Raw genomic sequence first — 26,125 nt, forward strand, 5'->3', positions numbered from 1 at the left:
AAGATGATCAATAAAAACATCACTGAGAAAGTGACATATGAGTAAAGATCTAAAAGAGGTAGGGGAGCAAAGTGTGTGAGTACATTTATGTGCTTAAGCCCAGTGAAAATTTGCAATTTATGTATGCAAATGAAGAAAATAATTTTTGTTGTACTTTGTAGATAAAATTTTCAGCCTTTTGCTTCTTCTAAATTAGTATGCTCTGCAACTAATGTGATTAATCCAAGGTACTCAAGTCCCCCTAATTCTTATTTGTTTCTGGAAGTAAATTTGCATGTTACATAAAACTCACTTTCGTATTGGAACAGCTTCTGAAATGAATTAAATTCAGTTTGGGCACATGCTTCCTTAACCAAAAGTGAAAAAAGACACCAAAGGAGCTACTTCTAAAAGCCACTTGTCGATTTTGCAGCATATGCTATTTGGAGAAAATTATGAAATATTAATGTTGTTCACCAGGGGGTGCTATAGTCAAATGAAGTACAGCAGCACAGACCAACCTTCAGGTATTCCCAAGAGCTTAGACTTTGGAAACATAATTTTTAAAATGTTCTCCTTTTTTCATTTTTCTTTCCTTCTTTTCCATTCTCCTCATATTACCTCCAACTCTACAAAATGTATCACTTTAATGATGCTTTATGTCAGCTAATATTAAAATCTGTTGAGATCACTTGAGCCATAACTACTGATAGCAACCATGAACCATAATAAGCACATAAGTAATTCACAAAATGATGCAGGTATATCTAAGCAAGTATGATGTGCTGAAATACATTTCCTGCCTAAAAATTACCTTCATGTTTTTACCGTGGAAAACACTAACATCTGGTTATTACACAATGTCCTCTAAATGAATAAATACATAATTATACAAATAAACAGATTTATGATGATGATAGTGTGCCTTTTGTCCATGGGACTCAAAGTTTATATTCAAATGGGAGAATAAAAAGAATCATTGCACCATAAATTACGATAAATTATGAACCAGTTAAGTTACCTTTTCCCATAAGCCAGGATGACCTGGTTTTACTGCCCATAAATGTAAATAATAATAGTACTTATCTCAATAGGTTGTTTTGTGGATTATATAGGTAATCCACGTGAGACCTCTAACACAGTGCCCGGCACATAGTAAGTCATTATTGTTGTTTTTTGCGGATCTAGAGTTGGACTATCTGGGTTCAAATCCTGCTATACCACTTAATATCTGAGTAACTTTGCTTAGGTTATTTAATCCTTGTGTACCTCTTTTTTAAAAAAATTAAAATAGTGATAACCATAGCATTTATCTCAGATTTATTGAGATATTTAAATGAAACAATACACATAAAGCATTTATCACAGGGCCTTTCTCAGTACATGCTCCATGATTATTATTACCAACTGGCTGTACCATTTGATCAACTACAACATCTTCTGTATTTCCCAGACTTTACTGTTCCTTTAAAATACCCAGCCATGTTCTGCTTGATTTCTCTGATGCTGACTTTTCTTTCCTTGGTCTAAATTGTCTTTTCTTTGGTCTAAATTGTCTTTTCTTTGCTTACCCACATTTGGGTTCCCTTTCCAACCAAGTGATATGCTATCTGCCATTTGATCTTCAGGCATGGATGTTACCCAAGTGTCTTTGGACAGCTTCAACAGTCCTTTCATGTGGTACTGAAACATCTTCATTTCAATTCTTTACTGCCCTTTTTCCTAATTATCAAATAAATCATTTCCATTAAAAAATGATTTGGAAAGCTCACAGATGCACGATTGAGTAGAAAAAAAGGCAACCATTATATTAAGAGCATGCGTGGATTTGGTTCTGCCACTTGCTAACTGTAAGGTTTTGGATCACATGCTCTTTGGAAAGCCTGGGGCCCCTACCAAGTGTCATGGTCACTTCAGGCTCCAGCTTACCACCTTCAGCAGATTCTCATTTGAAGTTCTTCTTTGTACCTATCCGAGCTTCGACCCATAGGTGAAATCAGTATCTATCTTTGTGTTTCTCCCAAATACCCTTCTCTTATAAGGACTTTGCTTGTGTGAGACTCTAAGTGAAGGTCTTAGAGGACCAAACCGAGTTTACTTCGGCGAAGCTAAAGTAAATCCTAAAATTGACTATTAGAAATTCTTATTCTTTAAAGTTTCTGGGTGATTTCCTTATGTTATTTGGCTCTATCTCCTACTACTTTTCCTCCCTTCCCTTCTCAATCTTATTCCATGAGAGAAAGAAAACAAGTTCTCCCACTCTCTCCAGCAGAATAACTTGACTCTCATCAAACATATTGAGTTTTCTATTTCACACTACTTTTCCCATATAAATCAAAAACCTTGTGAACAACATGTTAATGGCTACATATTATTCCATAATATTGAAATACATCATGTTCTTAATCAGCAATGGTTTGGACATTAAAACGTTTCATGTTTTTTACTAGTATAAATTAATCTGAAGTTAACACTTCTTTGTGAATACATTTTTGCTCACATCTCAGATTATTTCGAGAATACTTAGTTTAGTGTTTACCCATTAAAAGCTTGATAAAAATAATTTTTTTTGCTGAAGAAATATTCTTAATTTAATAAAATACAATTATTAAAAACTTGGAAAAATTTAAGAGCATTTTATTATTTTTTTCTTACCTTTCATTTCAAAATCAGTTCCCACCTGTGTTGGTATTTCCTGAAAAATTGGCTTATTTTATATGTCATCTGTGGAAGTTTGCACTACCTGTGGTGATCATAAAACAGTAGGTACTATTAGCATATACAAAACACTGTATTGTTTTCCTATCTTCCTTGCATATTATTATCTTGCCTCTTTTGGGATAATACATATTTCAACCCACAACTCATTTAGTCCCCCAGTCAAACATTCTCCATCCCCCAGCTCTGTCTCCAGGCGCAAGAAAGCCTTTCCCATTGTCCTTCACCAAGGGCTGCAGTAGCAGTGGACTTACTGGACAGGACACTTCCCTTTCCTCTTCCACAGGAGCCTAAGGAAGGGTATTTACACCCAGTAGTAGTAATGGGGCATCATTGCGTGGCTGGGGCAGGCTGTGAGTGGAGGACAGGGGGAGGGGCCTCCTACCTGCTAACACTGCATTCCTGTTAATGCTCAAGAGGACTGGGGATAGTGGTAGAGTTCTACTTGAAGTGACTGGAAAGTTCCCTATGCTAGTTTGCAAAAGTTGGTAGAGTTGAACACTCTTACATTGTCTTTGGGGAATAATTTCCCCTGATTGACAATAGCCTGATATCTAGAAGATGATTCTTTCCAGCTGTCACAGTATAGGGTAAAAATGGCACTGAAATGGCAAAAGGTAAATTATACTAATAATTAAGGTGTGATACAAGTGAAGTTGTTTCTATCTGTTGGCAAATAGCTTGTTTCACTTCTATTGCCCTTTTTTTCCATTCTGTACCCTGTATTTAAAGAAATAAGAAGGCAATAGGAAATAATTCTAATTTCCAATCCAAATGTAGTACCACATAAGGGCAGCTATGAATACATGCTTTTTGCATTCTCCTTAGGCACACAGAAGGAGTCATTCTTCCTTGTACTCCATTTTGTCTAGGTGGTACATAGAATGTTAAAAAGACCAGGGATTCAGATCCCTGAAGACCTTCTACATTCAATTAATTGTGTACACTGGAATGAGCACATGAGAAGAATAACATGATTTCTCAGACCTTTCACAGTATGTGTAGATGAATGGTGTTCAATAGGCAATACTGTTAACTTCTCAACAACTCCCCCAAGGGTCTCTTCCGTGCTGGCCTTTTCCATCTATCAGAATCAATGTGTTGCCAGACAAAGAACCCTGATTCATTTAGTGTATGCTGGTCACTCATTATCCTGGCAATGAAGACTCTGGTTAGAAAGTTTATTAGATTTAGAGATTGATGATTGTTGAGGGCTAGAGTCTGAGTTTTATGAATGCTTTGTAGCTTTCAGCTTTAATGACTAACAAGGGAAGTATTCCTTAGGCCCCTGCTGTTACATGACACAGGCATCAAAAAGAGACTCCTAATTAAAAAGAACCAGAACCATTTTGCTCTGAGTTCTGGGGATTGGTTCACACAGTTTGGGAATGAACAGACTTTTTGCTTGAATCAAATCCAATAATTTTGTTTAGATTTGGAAGAGCTCTTGGAATTTCTCTTCCAATACTTAGTGGGCAAGTTAGAAACATTAGTAACATTTATCTGGGGGCCTCTTCCATTAGCTGAAGTGTGGGCTAGTGTTGGGAGCCAACGTTCAGCAACCACAGGGGCTTTCTGGTATAGATCAGTGATTGCCTGCCCCTGTAGCAGTGTTTTCTGCTATTGCTATCTGCTAAATCAGAATTATATCTCCAACACTTGTCTGAAGTCTTCCTAAGAGCTACCCCATTTATAAGAATAAGAGTAATGAAGATTCTAGAACAATGAGCACCTACTCTGTACCAGGCAATGCTCAGTTCTTTAAATATATAATCTTACTTTAATCTTCAATACATGCCACAGGGTAACTAATAATATTATTTTAATTTTTTTTATAGAGGGAGAAACAGATTTAGAGAGGTTTAAAAATGTATCCCAAGTTACTTAATAAGAGACAAAGTGAGGATTCCATTTTAAGTCTCTGATTCTAAAGCCCGTGCTTTTAGCTCCTGTGTTATATTACTTAAGTTTACCTAAATTGGTTGTATGATGAACTATAGTAATTGAAAGATTGAAGTTCCTGAAACTTCACATTAGTTATAGATTTAAATGTTTGCCTCCATGTGAATTTTCAAAACCTCTAGAACATTTACCTGAGTGTCAGCCTGTCTTGTTTCCGTGTTTTAGTGTTCCAAATCTGAGCAGAGGGAAATAGCTGAAGGCCAGTGTGATGCTCAAACTGGATAAACCTGCTGCATTGGCCTCTGGCTGAAAGCTTGAGAGAATAACAACACTGACAATTTTTGTTTTATAATGAGTATAATTATATTTTTAATAAACTTCAAGTGACTAAAATATCTTTCCTAGGGATCATAGCATCATTTAAAAAGCCTTTTTTTTTTTTTTGTAGCATAATGTCTGTAGCTTTCACATATCTTTTTTCCTTATTATTCTTAGTGCTTTTATGGTCACAGAGGGTACATTACCACAGTGCCTTTTGAGGACAGAAGAGATAAGAAGGGTTTGGTTTTGACACTGATGCCAATTTAACCAAATAGGTTGAATACCCAACCTCTAAATTTGAAAATATAAACTGAAAAGTGTATAGTGTAGTGTGAGAATGTAGTGTGCAAAGTATATCTAACTTTTCTTATATTTGTCTTTGATGTACCTAATTAACAAAGTAAGAGAGCCTTACTCCTGGGAGGCTTCTGAGGGTGTCATTGAATTTCACTTTGGGGCATTTTCAAAAATATAGGGAAAAGATCACTTAAAAGAAATGATTCATTCTTGTTGGGTTGCATTATGGCATTACTTATACCTTGCTGTCAGTGCCATTTTAAAGTTTAGACCCTTCGATTGCTTGGATTACTAAGATTAGCTAACAAGCTATTAGAAATGTAAACTTAAGAGAGAGTCAGTTCCTAAGATGTGAAAAAGGAAACTCTTTATCACCCTCTTCTTTTTCCATCTAGATTTTTGCTCTATTTAAAGGGTTGCACGTATATTATTTTACAAGGAAATGACCATGCCAAATGTCCTTCTTATATCAATTAAAGTCAACAAATTCATCTGGGGCACTGACCTTGTGCAAGACATTAAATGAGGTACAATGTCCACATTGGCTCCTGTCTCTTCTATCACTAGGATTAATAATCCTTCTATAGTTTCAGTCCCACCTCAGATTCCTGTTATAAGAGAGAAAGAAGTGAAGAGTTTTATTTTCTTTGTTTTCTCTGAACCTAGTACCTTGGTACGTATGTACCTGTCGTACCTTCAAGTTTCCAAGTGCTAGGCTTTCTTTCTATGAGTTCCTTGTATTCTATGTGGGTTGCCCTTTACTGGGGCCTCTACCCACTAGCAGCCTCATATTGCACAGATCATCCAAGTTTGTGTGGGTTCTGGAGAGGATCTCATTTCCCTTCTGTTCCTTCCTCTCTGGGCTTACCTCTTGGTTAATTGAATGTACTTTCTTGACTTGCACTCTATAAAAACATTCATATTTGGTACCAAGTCTTCAGGCAGCAGATACCTGTACTCCCAAATTTAGTTCTCCAAAATCTAAATTATAAATCTCCTAAGCCTTTGCTATTTTATTCTGCACTTACAAAGATTTCTATTTTTTAAAAAATCTGAACAAAACAGTATAATTTGTCCTTCAGTTAGATTGTAAATACTCTTCAGTAGTCTTCATTTCTTTAGTTAATTGTTTGCCACTTTTTGGTCAAAGTTAAATGGAATGCTGAGTCTAAGTTGTATATTTATGTGTAATCATGATAAAATCCTTCGGTTTTGGCTATAAATATTTTACAGCACTCTTCTTCAACATGAAGTAAAATGAGGACTCTATTCCTAATTAGGACTTCAGGAAGATTTTATGCAAGAACCTAGGAATTATTTTGAATCTTAGCCCTTCTGCTTTCTAATCATCTTTGTCTTAATCATACTGTTTCTTCTGTGTTATTTTCCTATTGCTTTGAATTTTCTGGAGAAACAAAAATTGCTTATGTGAAGGGATAACTATTTGGAGGGAAGTTTACTCAATGGATCCAATGACCAGTTTTGGGGTGGCATTAATTGCTTATATCTTAGTGATACAGAGGGGGTCTTGGTGGCAAGGCAACTTCTCGAGGGTGACAGATTGTTTTACAAAGATTGGGATCTAAAAATTAATGAAAAAATTTAAAATAACACATTAAGTATGTAGCAGAGCAAAAATTCTTCTCTACCTTCTTTGGGTCTCTGGCTATGCCAAAGAATTAAACTGACATAAGACAAATTAACAGGGCAAAATTATACAAATGTTATTGAATTTTTACATGCACATGGGAGCCTTCAAAAGAGAAAGCCTGAAGAAGTGACCAGAGCAGGAAGCTTTTACATCTTTTAGACAAAGAAGCAATACATTTGTGAAGAATTGACAAGACAAAGGGGTTTGAAGAAATAACCAGGAAGATAAGGGTTAGTTTAACAACCTTTACAGCCCTAAATTTCCTGTCTCTGGTGATAAGGTTGTCTTCTATTCTCCGGGCACAGGGAGGGTGCCTTTCTCATAGAATTTTTTTTTTTTTTTTTACATCTTTATTGGAGTATAATTGCTTTACAATGGTGTGTTAGTTTCTGCTTTATAACAAAGTGAATCAGTTATACATATGTTCCCATATCTCTTCCCTCTTGCGTCTCCCTCCCTCCCACCCTCCCTATCCCACCCCTCCAGGTGGTCACAAAGCACCGAGCTGATCTCCCTGTGCTATGCGGCTGCTTCCCACTAGCTATCTACCTTATGTTTGGTAGTGTATATATGTCCAAGCCTGTCTCTCGCTTTGTCACAGCTTACCCTTCCCCCCACCCCGATATCCTCAAGTCCGTTCTCTAGTAGGTCTGTGTCTTTATTCCTGTCCTACCCCTAGGTTCTTCATGACATTTTTTTTTCTTAAATTCCATATATATGTGTTAGCATACGGTATTTGTCTTTCTCTTTCTGACTTACTTCACTCTGTATGGCAGACTCTAGGTCTATCCACCTCATTACAAATAGCTCAATTTCGTTTCTTTTTATGGCTGAGTAATATTCCATTGTATATATGTGCCACATCTTCTTTATCCATTCATCTGATGATGGACACTTAACCTAAGTCTCATAGAATATTTATCTCCTGCTTTCAGGAGTACAAAGGAGAGTCAGAATGACCTTCATGCACTGGCTGTTTCTTAGGTACCTTTAATTCAAAATACTCAGTATACCAAAGTGACATATTTGGGGTTGCCATATTCTGAAGCCCTTCAAGTATATTCTGTGCTCTGAGAACTCCAGTATTAAATTAGGTGGAGAGCTCTCTGTTGGAATAAAGGCAGATAAATGTGTTCTACACACTGACCTCTGATCCACATGCATGACAATAAAGTTAGTCCTTGCCCTTTATTTGAATGCATTGAAATTATGTATCTAAGAGTGGGTCTGCCAGTTAGCTCCTGGCAACAGGACAGGGATTCATGTGCTGCATGAGGAGATGAAGTACATGTGCTGAGCTCTGCGGACTCCTTCAGTCCTTTTGGCAGCAGGACCCAGGTCAGTGATACAACTATGCTGAACAATTGCTACTGCACAGTTGAATATCCTGCTCTATACTTCCTGCATCATCTGTGGTCATTCACAGTAAGTCATATGGCCAAGTGTGATGTCAGTGAGGCAGGAAAATATTATACTGCATTCACTGGCAAGCCCTGCAGGTCACATGGCCTGCCTCTTAATTCTTGAAAACTAGTATTTCATGATCATATATTTTATAGACTTCAGTTTCATTGTCTTTTAACAGTTATAGTATGAAAGAAAGCATACATCTATTGTTTAGTGTTCCCTTTCCTTTATAAAATATGGTATATATATATCTCCATAAACAATGTATTTTAGTTTCACTTGTTCCTAAACTTTATAAAAGTGGTTTCATAATGAATCACTAAATGTAGTTCTCTGTGGCTTAATGTCATATTTGGCTCAATATTATGTTATAAGTTATGTAATTTTGGTTTATTTTGGGCTCTTCATAATGTTTATGTGAATAGGTATGTCTGTTTCTCCTCCAATACAACCCTGTTTTAAGTACTAATAATTGCTGATCACTCAATGTTTTCCAGGACAAGAGTCCCCCCCACCTTATTCTTCTTGGTTAATCTTTGGGCTTTGCTTGTCCATATAAATTTTATAATCAGCTTGAAAAATTCTATGAAGAACTTTGTTGGGGTTTTGATAGGAATTGTATTAATTTTGCAAGTCTCTTTCTGTAAATTTGACATTTTTTGGAATATTGAAGCTTCTTCTCCACTAGCAAGTGATTAATAAATACAGTAAATGGGGAATTTTTTGTTTATGTCTTCATTAATGCTTTATAGTGCTCTATATAGAGTTATTGTACACTTTCTTAGGTATATTCTCAGATACCTTATATTTTATGTGTATCTATTTGTGTGTGTATTTAGATACAAAAAACATGTAGTATATATTTTATATAATATATATATAAATATAGATTTAAATATATGTAATATATAAATATATTTTTGTGTTACACATAAAATATTTAAATTATATCCACATAATATAATTTAATTAATACTAATATATTGATTTTAAATCTGGCCAGTTTGCTAAGTGCTTATATTATTTAAAACAATTTTCTGGTAGATTATTTTGGGTTTTCTTTGGAGATAAAAGAATCAAATAACGTCTGAATAATAAAAATTTGTTTCTTACTCTTAAATCTTACTTTATCTTCATCTTTTCTTAATAAGCTTGCTAGGACCTCAACTCCAATGTTCAATGCTTTGTCTTTGATTGCAATCAAAGTTATGCTACTAATTGCCATTAAAATATTTACTTTTGTTGTTTAAAAAAACACTTTACTGAGGTATAACTTACATATGATAAAATCACACTTTAATAAGTATGATTTTTAGGTTTTAGAGTTGTGCAAATGTCTCCACAGTCTAGTTTTGGAACATTTCCATCAACCCAAAAGTTCCTTTGTTCACATTTGCAGTCAATCCCCACTCCCACCTTCACTACTAGGCAACCACTGATCTGTTTTTGTTGTTATAAATTTGATTTTTCATACCATTTCACATAAATGGAATTATACAATATGTAGTTCTTTTGTGTCTGGGTTTTTTATTCAACAGTGTTTTTGAGGTTCATGCATGTGTAGCATGTTTTATTGCTGAATACTATTTCATTGTATGAGAATACCACACTTAGTTTATCCATTCTTCAGTTGATGGACAATTGAATTATTTCTAGTTTTTGCTACTATAAATAATGTTGCTATGGACATTTGTGTATATGTATCTTTGTGTACATAATTTTTTATTTCTCTTGGGTAGATTCCTAGAAGTGGAATGGCTGGGCTGCATAAGTTTATGTTTAATATTTTAGGCAACTGCCAAACTAGTTTCCAAAGTGGTTGTACTATTTCACATTCACAAGTAATAAACGAAGTTTCCAGTCTCTCCACATGCTTGCCAATACTTAGGTAAACTGGACTTCACCAAAATTAAAAACTTCGAGCTTCAAAGGATATTAGCTCTTACAACTCAACAGTAAAAAGAAAAATAACCCATTTGAAAATGGGCAAAGAATTTGAATATACATTTCTCTAAAGGAAATATACAAAGGCCAATAGGAACATGAAAAGATGGTCATATAATTATCCATTAGGGAAATGCAAATCAAAACCACAGTGAGATATTTCTTCAGATTCATTAAGATAACTGTAATAAAGACATACAGTAACAAGTGTTGGTAGGGATTTCAAAAATTGGAATCCTCATCCATTGCTGATGGGAATGTAAAATGATGTAACAACTTTGGAAAACAGTTCAGCAGTTCCTCAAAAAGTTAAGCATACAGTTACCTTAATATGCAGCAGTTACACTCCTAAGTATATACTCAAGAGAAATGAAAACTTATTTTCACACAAAACTTGTACACAAATATTGATAGAATTATTCATGATAACCCAAAGTGGAAACAACCTAAATATCCAAAACCAGAATGGATAAAATATGGCATATTCATACAATGGAATATTTTCAGCAGTAGAAAGAAATGAAGTACTGATACATGCTACAACATGGATGAACCTTGAAAATATTATGTGAAGTGAAAGAAGCCAGTCACTAAAGACCACATGTTGTATGATTGCATTTATATGAAATGTCCAGAAGAGGCAAATCTCTAGAGACCAAAAGTAGATTAGTGGTTGCCTAGGGCTGGAGAGAGTTGGGGATTACATAGGTAGTGATTTTTAGTACGTGTGGGTTTCTTTTTGGGCTAACGAACATGTTTTAAAATTAGATAATGCTAATGGTCACATAACTATGTGAATATACTGAAAATCATGGAATTGCACACTTTAAAAGGATAAATTTAATTGTGAATTATGGCTCAATAAAGCTATTATAAAAATAAATGGATTATAAATATAAGGGTTTATTTCTGGACTGTCAATTCTGACCCACTGATATGCCTATCCTTGGGCTAATACCATACTTATATGATTACTGGTGCTTTATAGTAAGTTTTGAAATCAAATAGTTTTCCAACTGTGTTGTTCTTTTTCACAACTGTTTTTGGATATTCTATGTCATTTGCATTTCCATACAGATTTTAGGATTAGATTGTCAATTTCTACAACAATGCCTACTACAGTTGATAAAGGGTGCATTGAATTTATAGATCAATTAGCAGTTACCATGTTGACAATACTAAGTCATCCAATTCATGGACGTGGAATGTACCTTCATTTACTTAGATCTCTAATTATCTCAGCAATATTATATGATTTTCAGTATGCACGTCTTACACTGCTTTTGTTAAATTTATTCCTAGGTATTTTATTATATTAAATGCTATCATGAATGGTAATGTTTCCTTAATTTATTTTCAGTATTTTCATTGCTAGTATACTGAAATACAATTGACTTTTATTTATTGATCTTGTAGCAATAAAATGTGACCTTCCTTAACTTATCTATTAGTTCTAGTAGATTTTATATGTGTGGATTTTTTTGAGATTTTCTACAAACAAGACTATGTCATCTATGAATAAAACAGTTTTATACTTTTTCTTTTCCAATTTGGTTGCCCTTAATTTATTATTATCACCACTACCACCACCATCATGATCATAATCCTCATCTGGTCTTAGAACCTCCAATGCGATGTTGAATAAAAGCAACAAGATCAGACAATATTGCCTTGTCCCCACCATTAGGAGGAAAGCACTCAGTCTTTCACTAAGAATGATGTTAGATGTGAAATTCTGTGTATGATTCCCCTTTATCAGGTTGAGAAATTTTCCTTCTGTACCCAACTTGTTGAGAGTTTTTATTATGAGTGGATGTTAGATTTATCAAATAATTTTTCTGTATCGTGATCATAAGTTTTTAATATTTCACTTTATTAATGAAGTATATTATAATAATTGATTTTCAATGTTAATGCATCCTTGCACCAATAGGATAAATCCTTTTTATTATGCTGTTTCTTTTTACATATTATATTTGTTTTGCCAATATTTTATTAAGGAGTTTTGGATCTTTCTTTATGAGTGATATTGGTCTGTAGCTTTCTTTCCTTGTGATGTGTTTGTCTTCATGCTTTGGTTTCAGAGTAATTGTTGTCAGAGTACCAATAACTATTGGTAGGTCTTCCCTTGGCTTGTATTTTCTGAGGAAGAATTGGTATTATCTATTTTTCAAATAGTTGATAAAATTTCACCTGTGAAGTGGTCAAGCAGTCAAGCAGCAGTGCAGTGGCTAATCAGGCCACAAGTATTACTACTGCAGTTGTTAGGTTGACTTTTCACACATATTTCCATAAATTAGTCATATAAGAAGACAACAGCCCAAATGAATTCAGAGAGTTTATTACTTACACAGAAAACAAAAGTATGATCAGCAGAGTCTAGTCTCAACTCCCCACATCCCTAGTGCCATAGGATGACACAGAACCATAGTCCAGATGGCAGACAACACAAGCAGTGTGTCACTCGGTCATGGAGAAGTGGTCTCTAAAATATGAGCAAGCAGTTTTATAAACTTCTGTAGAAGCCTCCAGCTATATCCTAAGGAAGGGCTGGGAGGGCAAGTTGGAAAGTTCTGTAGTCAGCTGAAACCAGAGAGATGGATGAAAATGCCTGTGGCAGTCTTCCACAAGATAGGAATGAGAAATTGCCTTGTGACAGCTCCTCAACAGACTAACCTCCTCTTGTTTCAGAAGAAATCATAGGACATTCCACCAAGACTTGGGTTAGACTGCAGTCAAGCCTTGCCTGTGAGGCCTCCTGCATGGCCTACATGGAAGCGTGTACGGTTACTAGAGTGCTTTGGCAGAGCCTTTCTCGTACAAAAATCCTGGTACTGGGCTTTTCTTTGTGGAAATATTTTAAATTAATTCAATTTCTTTCCTTATTTTAGGCCTATTCATAATTTCTATTTCCTCTTCAGTTAGAAAAGATATTTATTCAGTTAGTTTCGGTAATTTATGTCTTTCTAGGAATTTGTTCATTTCATCTAAGCTATCTAATTTGTTGGTTTAGCATTAATTTATAATCATTTTATTTCTGTGAGATTGGTAATAATGCACCTCTTTCATTCCTGATACTGGTAATTAGCATCTGCTCTTTTTTTCTAGTTCAGTGTAGCAACAAGTTTGTCAGTTTTGTAATCTTTTCAAAGAGCCAACTTCTTATTTCACTGTATTTTTTCCATTTTTCAGTTTTCTGTTTCAGTGATTTTTTCCTCCAATTATTATTATTTCTTTATGTTTATTTTGTTGCATTTATCTGGTATCTTTAGGTGGAAGCTTACATTATTGATGTGAAATCTTTTTTCTTATTTGATAAAAGCATTAAATGCTCTAAGCACAGCTTTAGCTGCATTCCATAAATTTTTATATGTTGCATTTTAATTTTAGTGAATCTTGATTATTATCTTTAATGAGTGAAGTTTGACATTGGTTTTTATTTCCAGGGCAAGGCTAAAGATATCTGAAAGTACATTTTTGTGTGTAAGGTTTGGATTGATTGGGTCAAATGTTTGTGAGTGGCAAGGTTTTTGATACTCCCAGCTCGATTTTTAATCTTTATCCTGTTTTTCAATCAGAGCTAACAGACTGGAATGTTTCTGAGTGCCAAGAGCAGAAGAGTACAAGGTTTCTGCAGAACTTTGGAAAGGATGGTTAACTACTAGACAAGAAATATTTCTCATTCCAAACAATTGGATTGGATTAACTAGCACTTTGGTGAAGCTGTTCTGAGAAACCACTTTTCTTTTTCATTTTCTCCCGCTGCCCCACATCTGAAGAGCACAAAGTGTTTCTAAGGCTATACATAGCCATGTGGGATAGTATTGTAATTAATACTGAGTTCTGATGACCCTGCTTTTGCTAGTGAAATGATAACATACAGGAGAATAATGAATGTGCATTAAAAGGAGTGCAGTTACATTTGTTTTTGCCAATTTTCTTGATTTTTTTTGAGCAGATGTAGACTTGCTTCTATGGTGCTATAATACTTTAATGGTAAATATAAGCCTCGTGCTTGAGATCTGGCACAATACGCCTTTGGAGGTGTTGCAGATACTACTCTTGTCTCAATGAAGAAGAACCTAGACCGTAATCCTGCCTTCAGCTATTGGGGTCACTTTGCTGAGACTAAGCAGGGAAAGAGAGAAATCAGGGAATAGAGAAGATTTTGAACATTAAAAAAAATTTTACTTTAACCATGAAAATATGAGAAGATAGATTTAATTTGTTGAAGAATGACTTTCTCTTGGCAATGGAGGAGATTTATGGCAGCAAACTCTAAGTGTTTTTTATTGCTGATGTTGGCTAGGGCGTGAGTTGGTGAATGAGGTCACAGTGTGGTCCTACAGTAAGAGTAAAAAGAAAATAAACACTAGTATCTGTTGAACCCTTACTAAGGGTCAGGACTCCCCCTAAGTGGTGCTTTAACCTGGTCTCTTTGCTGACCTCCCTCAGTGAATGTTGTTTATACTTCTGTTTCAGCACTTTTCACATTGAAACTCATATTTTAGTTATTTCTGTGTGTAGTGTTTCCCCCCAGTATTACATCTTTAAGGGTAAGGGCCGGCTGTATTCACCATTCGTCTCTCACAGTGTCAAGGACGATGCTTTGCATATAGCAAGTACTTAGTACATTCCTGTTAAATTGAATTGAAATAAACAAGACGTCATAAGCTTGAATGACACATTTCAAATAGATATAAGCAGAAAACCATAAAAAAATGACATAGCAGAATTGCCAAGTGTTGTAGAGCAGCTCAAAATGTGGTATACTCAAACAAATAAACAAACAGTGCCTTAAAGTGTGTTCCAGGAATGAGGATAGCTTTAAAAGGATGACACTCTTCTAGGTGAGAATATTGTCTCAGCTAAAGCTATTTATGCTATCACCACATTTTATGATGTACATTGAATTTCTGAACCCAAATCCCTTGATTTCTAAAATGTCATGTTGTTCTAGAAATTGGAGCTGCCTAGATGATTAGTTGAGCGACTAGTATTTTTGATAAGAAATTTCTATCTCCTATTCCAGGGTATATATACTATAGTAACTTTCCCACATGGACTTTATCATGTGGCCTCAAATTTGTGTCCTAGAGTTTGGAGCTTTGTAAAACATAGGAGAACCAAGCATTTAGCTTTTTTGTGTGGAATAATTCAGTTTTTGTTTTTACTTACCGTGTTTTTTTAACATAGAGATTAGATTTATAAAAATTTAAAGAGAAATTTTGTTCAACTATTTCTTTATGTGACACCAAGACAACTTGGTCTTTCTCCTTTCCTTCCTTCCTTCCTTCCTTCCTTCCTTCCTTCCTTCCTTCCTTCCTTCCTTTCTTTCTTTCTTTCTTTCCTTCCCCTTCCTTCCTTCCTTCCTTTCTTCCTTCCTTCCATCTTCCTTCCTTCCTACATTCCTTCCTTCCTTTCAGGCAGAGCTCAAGAGAAGTGTTGCTGTGTGGTATAGACAGAAAGAGCAAAGACCTGAGAGAAGATGTGAGTTTGAACTTGAGTTAAATGAATTATGGTAAATCGTATGTCCCTTCAGCTCCAGGATTTTGGTTTTCTCACTTGTAAAACAAGAGGGATTGAGCTAGAGACTCTTCTAGTTTAATTTTCTTTATTTTTAAGTAGGTGAACTTATAACACACTTCTGCAAATGATGGATGATGAACTCTGTGAAGATAATATACATTTAGGCTAAAATATAAATGTAGTGGTCTAAAATGTAAGTGTATTGTTCTTTAGGTTGTTTGCGGTACGCGGGTCTCTCACTGCTGTGGCCTCTCCTGTTGCGGAGCACAGGCTCCGGACGCGCAGGCTCAGCGGCCATGGCTCACAGGCCCAGCTGCTCTGCGGCATGTGATCTTCCCGGACCGGGGCACGAACCCGTGTCCCCTGCATCAGCAGGCAGACTCTCAACCACTGCGCCACCAGGGAAGCCCTGTTCTTTAGGTTTTTAAATTGTAAGCTATTCCTTAGGTCATTGATTTGCTTTCTTTGCACTCAGTGTCCTCAACGTACATGGTTTTTGTAACTGTTACCCTTTTTCAGAAATAAAAAAACAAGATTGTTCCTAGTATCTTCAGGGATAATTAAATGTTCTGTGAAAAGAATTTTGAAGGTGAAAAGCACTATGTCAATGCAAAATTTTATTATTATTCTTTGACTGTCAACAATGCTTTTCCCAAGTGCTTTTCTGGACTCAAAACATATTTATTGCCCTTCTGTTGTCCAGTTCCTGCTCTGAAAAACTATTATTTTTAGCTGGCTAATAGCTTTTTATTCTTTAGCATAAAATTGTTCAGCTCAATAAAGTCTCAGCCAAGAAACCTGTGAAACAGCCAAATGTTTCCAGGTGGGGAGCTTGTCACTATCTTGGCCATTCTTCACAATTTTGAAGTAATGTTATTTCATTGTTGATGTAATAATGCTACATGAAAAAATGAAGCAAAAGAGAAAACAACAGAAAAGCAAAATACCACCCCAAGGTTTTATAAACTCGAAATAACTACCATTAGCTTTAGGTAAATATTATTTCAGACAGTTCTCTGTACTTGTGTGCCAATAGAGAGATATACACTCACTAACACACATACGCACAGGTAGCGATAATTTTTATAAAATGGGATCATATAATAATGCTAGTTTATATGTCGATCCCAGTCTCCTAATTCATCCCACCCACCCCCTTTCCCCACAGGTATCCATAGGTTTGTTCTGTACGTCTGTGTCTCTATTTCTGCTTTGTAAATGAGATTGTCTATACCAATTTTTTCAGATTCCACATATATGCATTAATATATGATATTTGACATATATACACTATTGATACTATGTATAAAATAAATAGGTAGTGAGAACTCACTGTATAGCCCAGGGAACTCTACTCAATGCTCTGTGGTGACTTAAATGAGAAGGAAATCCAAAAAAGAGGGGATATATATATATGTATAGCTGATCCACTTTGCCGTACAGTATAAACTAACACAATATTGTAAAGCAACTACACTCCAATAAAAAAAGTAATGGTAGTTTAGCAGCACTAAAATTAACTAAGGTTTTAACACAAAAATTAAATGAATGAATTAGTTTGAATAAATATTCTTTACTGCAAGAGTTCAGAAAGATCCCACTGAAATTAAGAACAAGAGATTATAAAAGCATCAGTGTGGTGTCAAAATCTCTGTTTAATTATTATAGAGCATTATGTGACCTCTTATGTGAAAATAAGAAAGTGAGTTATTCTATTGCCTCCATCCTCCTTATTTGATCATCAGTGTTTTTATTATTTATATTATTCCTTTTGCTTTAAAGAGTCAAATCTTCTAAAGCATTCTTTTTCTATAACATAAATCTCACTGATGTTTAGTTTTGTTTTTCCTGCATGTGTTCAGTGCCCACCAAATACCATGATCATTTCCACTGAGATCTTTCTTTTGATTTATCTCTTGGTTGGTTGGGCTTTTTACTTTTCTGGAAAGGCTCATAGGTATTATATTCCATGACTTCTTAAATGTTTCAACTTGCCATTTTGGTTGTTTCATTACTGTAGAAAATATTTATATTTTGTCTTTGAACATATTTTCTGTGCCATTTGTTGCATATGCCATGCCACGTATACTGATTTCCTTGGCCTGGATCATCTTTTCCTTCTACGTGTATCACATTCTCTCTACTTGGTTAAACTCTTAATCTATTTCCTTTACATGCACTTGATAATCTCATGACTATTTGTATGTCTGTGGCTTGATGTTTATAATTTATTTTTGGTTTGCAAACGGTGTTTGAACTCTCTGTTTCTCTGGCTCTGGAGTTTCTCTTTTTATTTCATTTGATTGTTTATCTTAGCTTTGAGCTCTTATATTATTGAATTTATGTTCTTATTAAGTTCTTTTATAGCATGATGTATTTGTAGAGAATTATCTTCTTTTCATTGGGTTTGTTTGATTATATGTTTTTCTAAAATAAATTCTTCATCTGGTTTTGCATGCCATGATCTTCCCTAGTCTCTAATAATTTGGGCCTCTATTCTTGAGGATTTTACCACAACTTCTTCCTAGTTTCTTTTGTCTCTGTAGATTATGTGGTATTGGTGAGATTTGTCAGAAGTTGCTTTTCCTTTTTCCACCAATACAGCTTCTGAGGCCCTGGTTAGGAGCCTTGCTCTTCTAGCCAGAATCCCATTTCTCTCCTTGGCCATCATTTTCAAAGTTCATGGAATGAAGTTGGGTTTCTTTCACTGTATGGTTACTACTGGTGAATTTCAAGGCTTTTTTTTTCCCCCTGTTGTGCATTTCATCAAGTTTTGCAGATGATCAGTCTGCAATCTGACTTCACTCTCCCATCTATATCTCAGAATCTCCATTTTTTACATTTCAATCATCAATTAGATTTCTGAACACGCTAATAAAAACAATTACATTTTTGCCGGTTTCTAGAGACAAAAGCCGACTGTAGACCTTTACACAAATCTCCAAAGAACTGGCTAATTTTCCCCTTTACCTGCCCTGATAGAGCTTTTGTTCTCTGGGGTCTGCTACTTCTTTATTTTTGGATTATAAAGACTAATCTTCTCTTGTAGAAACAATTACATTTCATATCAGATTAATATACACATTGACTTTGCATGAACACCTACCTGATTAATTTGGTTAATATTTTAAACAATAGCAATAATCTAGGACTTTCAATATCAATAATCTAGGACTTTATTGGGCCAAACCCTTAACTATACATGTTGCACAAGAAAATCTTTTCTATGGTTGCTATAGAAGAAACTTTATTGAATTCAGAATTAAAATTGAGATATGATTTGCTCTTTTATATTATTATTCTTATTATGCTGTTACTACCTATTTTGATATTTCAGAATAGGGATATTATTTTTGTTTTTAACTTTTAAAGTATCAGTTTAAGACAATGACAAAATGTTCTTTTTTTAGCTGATATTTGGTTTCTATTGTCTAGCAAGTTTGTAAGAGAATTTTTAGATTAAAACAAGTTCTACTCTGTTTAATAGAAGGAGTGGTCCACAGTTATTGTTTAACTGGTCAGTTCTGGTTTGGGCTGCATCTATGCTTTTACTTTTGAGGTTTTGTCACTAATATATATATATATATATTCAGATTGCAGAGGAAAACAGTTTATAACTCAAACATGTTTTGTATTTTCATTTGTTTACCTGAAATACTGAGAATTTCCAGAGCTTAGAGATACCCACACGTTGATATATGCCCCCAGAAATACATTCCAAAGGCAACTACAGGTTTGGGTTCATTTGGCTGTATTTTAGAGAAACTGAGATTTATGACATGGTATAATAAAATCCTTCTACATCTTTGGGGAGGAATGTATGTGTGTGTGTAATTTCTCCCTTTGTGTATGTTACAGATTATGAGGAGACAAATAGCATGAACAATGTTTTTATTTTCATGATTTACATACTCCATTAAGGTGTACATAGCCCTCCTCATTACTTCTGCTACCATAGAACCTGTGTGGAAGGAACCTGACAAGACTGACAACCATATTCCCACCCAGTTCTACTTGCCTTATGTTACACTCTCGTTAACCATTACCATCTCTCTCCCTGCTGTACTCATATCACTTCTCTCTCACAAGTGTTTCTTCCATCTTTCTCTTTGCAATTAGCAATTACTCATACTCTGTTCCCCACATGTCTAAATAACCCCATTTCTGTACTTGTTTGTCTTATGTTTAAGAACAAATTTCCTCTTTTGATTATTATATGTACCATTTTTTTCCCATCATCAGTATTTTTACACAGCGGTTGAATTCTTTCAAGTTCAGGTTAAAAATGTCGAAAGTCACTATTTGCCTAGTTAACATATATTCTATATGTTATTCCATAGTCAGTATATATTATTGACTTTTTATTTTCTTTTCTGATATCTTTGAAAGGTTGAGCAAATAAAAATATTTCTTCTTTCAGTTCTGTTAGGTCTGGATAAGACATGTTGAAATATTTATAGTCAAAAACCTTGCAGTGAAGCCACTATTTCTTTTTCTTAATCTTTTCCACTACCTGGTAATGATATTTCAACAGTAAAGTCATTTCTTGAGTGCTCTCTCTAACCTTTATGCTTTTGAGCAGTCTTATGTAACAAGACAGGAAAGAAAACAGCAGCAGTTACGTTGTGAAAGAAAAAAAATCACTATGCATGAAAGAATTTAAGCAGTGTTTATATTAACTTCTATTCCTATTTTTAAAGTAAGCATGGTGTTAGCACAATTTTAAATCTCCAAATGCAAACAAAGTCAGTTCTTTTCTTTCTAAGTTTAGTGGAAATCCTTCCTAATACAGGATGGCTACTGTGACAATGTCATAAGCTGGATTATACCTGCAGGTTATTATTTATATTTTACTTTGGTATTTCATAGATATTAGCATGTTGGTACTACTAGTAATAAGAATTGTTACAGAGTTCTGATATCTTTTATTTCAAATTGAAGAAACGTGGTCACTCCTTGGCAGAAGAGATATAATGCAAAAGTAGTGATTACTCTTCTCATGAAACTCTAAATGAGAATGGCAATTATTACAATTAAGGATGAATAGATGAATCCAGGATGTTAGTTATGTCTTCCACATCCCAGGTTCTATTTTTCCACTTTCTTGGGAGTAGAAATATATGTTATTGTCCAGAGGATCCCATCACTAGTGGTAGATGAAGGATAGACAGCCCTTGGTGCAGTGGTAGTACAGTTGTTAAAACATTCACAGTGGTGAACTAGGATACACTGGAATGTATACTGGAAAGGGAATTCATTAACTGGCTCAATGTATTAGGAATTTAGAAATATGAGAGGAAGAGTAACTGTAATGACAAACTTGGTTGATGCTCTAGACAAAGATAAAGTGGAGAGTGGAGAGCAAGTATTCAACAATTCAAAGCTAAATATGAAAGCTAGGCAATCTCCTTGGGACCATATAAAGAGACTATCATCACCTGCAGTAAGGGGAAAGAGTAAGCTTATGACCAAGACCAGGAATTAATTGTCAGAGTAGCTGAACACCAATGAAATTAAATTTCCAAGTAAAGCAGACTTGCTATGTGAACACTGAAGTACTAGTTGGGAAATGATGGGATACTGATAAATGTGGTGGGGAGATCTGAGCTGATGTCCTTGTAAATCTGGAAAGGCATGATTCCCCTGAACCCTCTGGACCCGTGTAAGTGGCCTCCCTATAAGAAGCTGGGACTTCCTTCTTGCTTAGAAAGGAAGCCTAGACCTCGCCCCTGCAAGGCAACAGGTGTCAGCCTTAGGATCTTCCCTTTCCTTCTCTTGGGAATAGATAGTGCTTGATCAAGGTAGCTAGAAAATAAAGTTGGATAAGGGAGAGTTTACCAGTTTGGGACTACTTTCCCAGGATACAGAATTTAACAGTCTCGCAAATACCCTTCTATGAGGATGGCTTCTAGAAGCATAGAAAAAGCAATGGCCTACACCAGGAGAGAGAAAACTTTTGCTGCTAGAGAGTGATAGTAGATATTTTAGGCTCTGCAGGCCAGATGGTCTCTGTTGCGACTGTTCAAATCTGTCATTGTCATGAAAAAGCAGCCATAAAACTACATAAATGAATGAGTGGCTGTGTGTGTTTTCCAATACAACTTGATTTACAAACACGGTAACAGGATGGTTTAGGGCTATTGTTTGCTGACCTCTGGCCTACATTAAGTTAGGTTCAGATGCCAGAATTTTCATGGCAGACTGAGGAAGATGTATTGTAAAAGATTCAGGCAAGTGTTTGTAATAGAGTGAATAAACTATGTTAAGCCCAGAAGACCCACCCTAGGAATATGTCCATGGAAAGGTCCAGTGGTGGCCATCAGGAATGTGCTGGTGAGAGGGGCACCTGCGTCACTTAGTAATTCAGTGGTGGCTTCTTTTAGCAGGCCAGGGCTGAAGATAGGAATGCCATTGCGGAACACATAGCACCGAGGATGAGGGGCATACCGACACAGTGAAGGCCAGGTGATGACATTTATGAATCAGGAACCAGGTATATGTAATTATCACAGTGAGTGGCAAGGTTGGAGAGACAGCCTGGGTGCCTGAGCATGGAGATGCTTAGTAGAACTGGTGTCTCTGACATTAAAAAAAAGGATAACCAGCAGTTTACTGCTTGATCTGTACAAAGGTTTCAAGGGTGGATGATCAGGAATCTAAGAGCAGTTGCTTCAGTTAAAAGTCATTATCCCTGGCCCTCAAGCAATTTCACACCTGAATTCCATTGACTGAAAGAGAGGCCAGATTCCATGGAGGAAGGACCCGGTAACACCATGGCAATGTACATGGTAATGTGTACCCAATTCTTTCCCCAAAGGGACCTATGGACATTTAATCAGGCAACTATAAAATATGGAAAAGGGAATGCCCAAACATTTTGGGAACTAGATACAGGGTCCAGGTTGCGATCATGATGCCCTGTTACAGTGGGAACATATGAAAGCCAGGCAGTAAAATGCAGTGGGCTCAGGCCTGGGTCCACAGATCTACTTAGTGGTCATTTCTTCAGTTTCTCATTGTGTAATTGGAATAAACATATTTGATAATTGGTACATTCCCCACATTGTCTCCATGAGCCTATAGTAGTAGAAAAGGTCAAATAGAATCGTTTAACTCTGTCTGCTGTCCCCTGAACAAACAGTAAATTGTTCATAATATTTCATCTGAGGAGGACTCACGGTGATTAGCACCACCCTTAAAGACATAAAACCCCGGGATGGTGGTTCCCATTATACTTTGATTTATCTTACGTCTTATACCTACTAAAACCTGGTGGATCTTTGAGGATGTTACATTACCACAAACTCAATCAAGTAGTAGCCCCAGTTTTAGCTGCTGTGCCAGGTGTGATATTGTTGCCAGAGTACATTTATACAACGTTGGGTACATTGTTTGTGGTGATTAATCTGGGAAATGCATTCCTTCCAGTCTTAACAGAAAAGAGGATCAGAAGGTTTACATCCACATAAAACAGATTACAGAATACTTTTACCTTTTCCCCCAAGAGATGTAAACTCTCCTGCCCTGTGGCAAAATGTAAACTCTCCTACTCTCTGCTAACCACACTCAGCCTGCTCAGTGCTTCTCCATGTGCATTTCAGCCTCTTTAATCTATTCTCAACCTCTTAGCACCTTAACTTCTGTTACTTTTTAGCACTGTGACCTTCTGTATGATAGATGCATAACTTCTTCAGGCTTCATTTCTTCCTTAATAAATGGGGATAATAATTATGCTTCATAAATAAATGAGATCAGTTTTGTGTTAAAATTTAGGTGAACATGGATAAGACCTAGTGACTCAGACTTTGTGAAATGTAATCAGCGTCTGTTTTAGTCAGCTTGGGCTGCTATAACAAAATGCCACAAACTGAATACCTTGTCAACAACACAAAATTCATTTCTCACAGCTCCGGAGGCTAAAAATCCAAGATCAGGGTGCCGGCATGGCTGGTTTTTGGTGAGAGCCCACTTCAGGGTTGCAGACCGCTGACTTCATGTTGTATCCTCACATGGTGGAAAAGAAGAGCAAGCTAGCTCTCTAGACTCTTCTTATAAGGGCGCTAATCCCATTCATGAGGGCTCTACCCTCATGATCTAATTACCTCCCAAAAGCCTACCTCCAGATAGTATCACACTGGGATTAGGGTTTCAACACATGAATTTTGGGGGATCACAGTTAGTTCATAGCAGAATCTAACCAGGAAAAGAGAATTCACTTTAAGTAGCTGCAGCAGAGGAAATTTAATGCAGGGAATTATTTACGTAGGTGATGCTGGAGATGAGAACCAAACAAGGAATGCTGAGGATCCAGAAATTGGCAGCAGCAAAAGTGTTCATCACCACTAGGCTTGAAAGACAAAGGAATGAGATAAACTGATGCTGTTAGAGCTCAGGGGTTAGGTTGACTTAATGGAAACTGGAACCATGGTGGGCTTGTCTGGTGGGAGCTGAAGCCAAAGAGGAAACTCAGCCTTTTTCAAAAGAGCTGACAAAAGCAAAGGATGGAGAGATGGAGAGAGAAATACTAGGGTTACTCCATTTCCCCTACCTTCCAGTATCTTGCCTCTCAGTGGCCAGAAGTCAGTTGACATTGAGCCAGGGAAACACCACCTGCAGAGGTCAGCCCAGAGCACAGGAAATATCTGAAGCCAACAGTGTTTTCATCTTTAGGAGATCATGACATAAGGCTGCATCCTTGTGGGTAGGAGTGGGTGTGGGGTGTCCCATAGATGTGCTACTATTGCCACTATCAGCTCTTCTGGAATTAAGTTAATTCTGATTTAGGAAGGTGAGGAATTGAAAAAGAAAACTAATGGAATACTAATCAATAGGGAGTGAATTTCAAATGCATTATGCTAAGTGAAAGATGCTAGACATAAAGAATATGTATACTGACTGATTCCATTTATATAAAATTCTAGAAAAGGCAAAACAATAGTGATGGAATGCAAATCAGTAGTTTCAAGGGGCCTGGGTGTAGTAGAGGGAGAGGAGTAACTGCAAAGGGGCACAAGGAAAAGTTTTTAGGATAATGAAAATATTCTTATCATAATTGTGGTGCTGGTTGTATAACTGCATATATTTCTCAAAATTTATCTAATAGCACATTTAAAATTGGTGAATTTTATTTTGTGTAAATTATAACTCAATGATGCTGACCAAAACAAATGAAATCAAATAGTTATACACATATATTCTTAATACATATATATTTTAAAGGGACATTAATTGATTTCTCAAACATGAAAATGTCTCCAAATTTATTATCATTTACTATTATGTTCTGTTCTTACAAACTCAGCAGATGGATTGCTATCATGTGGGAGACTAATTTTCTAACCCATCCTTTGATTATGTTAGAGAAATCAAAGGCCATTTTTTCTAAAGTCACATTTAGAACTTTGGTTCTAAAATATATACTCATCTGAATGGTTGAGAAGATCTTCCACTTTCCAACGAGCATTTTGTCATGGAAGCCCAGTTAGAGTATATGGCTCATATGAGCCACACATTTAGCATTTGACATCAGGTGCTTTAATTTTCTACACCATCTAAACAAGGCAAGTTAGAGGGAAAATGACTCTGTCAAGAACTCCGGATTCCACATGAAAGGCTTGTTTCAGGAAATTATTTTCAGAATCAAACTACGTAACTCCATGACCTCCCTGGAGGGAAAACTTGAAGTGCTCTTGCCTAAAATAGCAAAGTTGGACTTCTAAATCACAAACACATTGAAAATCTGGAAGAAACTGCTCGGGAGATTAAAACAAACATCACAAAGTACAGTGCATAGAAAAGAGCTGATTAAGTTCAATATCATTATGAAAAAGATGGGTGGTACAATTTCAAAACCTAATAATGTCGTGGACTGACTGGAATTTTTGGAAACATTACTTAATGGAGTTTTGGCGAGGCTGATGGAGGAGTTGATTACAACTTAATGTCATATGGAACTTACTTTCAAATACCAGTACTGTAGGTAAGATCCATAACATGGTATTAAAGAAACTCTGTGACTAGAGAAAACTCATTGTAGGGAGAGATTTGAACTCCTGATGTGGGAGAGACTCTTTTGTCAGAAGGAAAATCCTGTCACCTTGGAGCTAAGCCTGTAGACACAGACAAGGAGGGGGAGCTGTTAGAAATACCAAAGAGGCATAGTTATTGTTTCCTGTACAATTGTCAGTGACCCAACAAGAGCAACTTCTCTGCTTTGACATTGAAGGTACACAAAGACTGCTGGGGAGTCTTCTGACATCACTCAGACTCTAATCTTGCCTCTGAAATAAATTCAGAGGAACTTTTATGTTTCCTAGAACTGGAGAATTGGTATGGAGGTGAATGCTAACCATACTTTATCTATTTGGAAGTGTTCTA

The 26,125-nt window shown here is 35.9% G+C and overlaps 1 long non-coding RNA gene across 2 annotated transcripts in view; it reads left to right on the forward strand.

Annotated features, from left to right (window-relative positions):
• Positions 1-26,125, forward strand: part of LOC117197109 (uncharacterized) — a 200,455-nt gene that overhangs the window by 565 nt on the left and 173,765 nt on the right. The window lies entirely within an intron of this gene.

This window comes from Orcinus orca, chromosome 12 (genome assembly GCF_937001465.1).
Source record: "Orcinus orca chromosome 12, mOrcOrc1.1, whole genome shotgun sequence".
NCBI lineage: Eukaryota > Metazoa > Chordata > Mammalia > Artiodactyla > Delphinidae > Orcinus > Orcinus orca.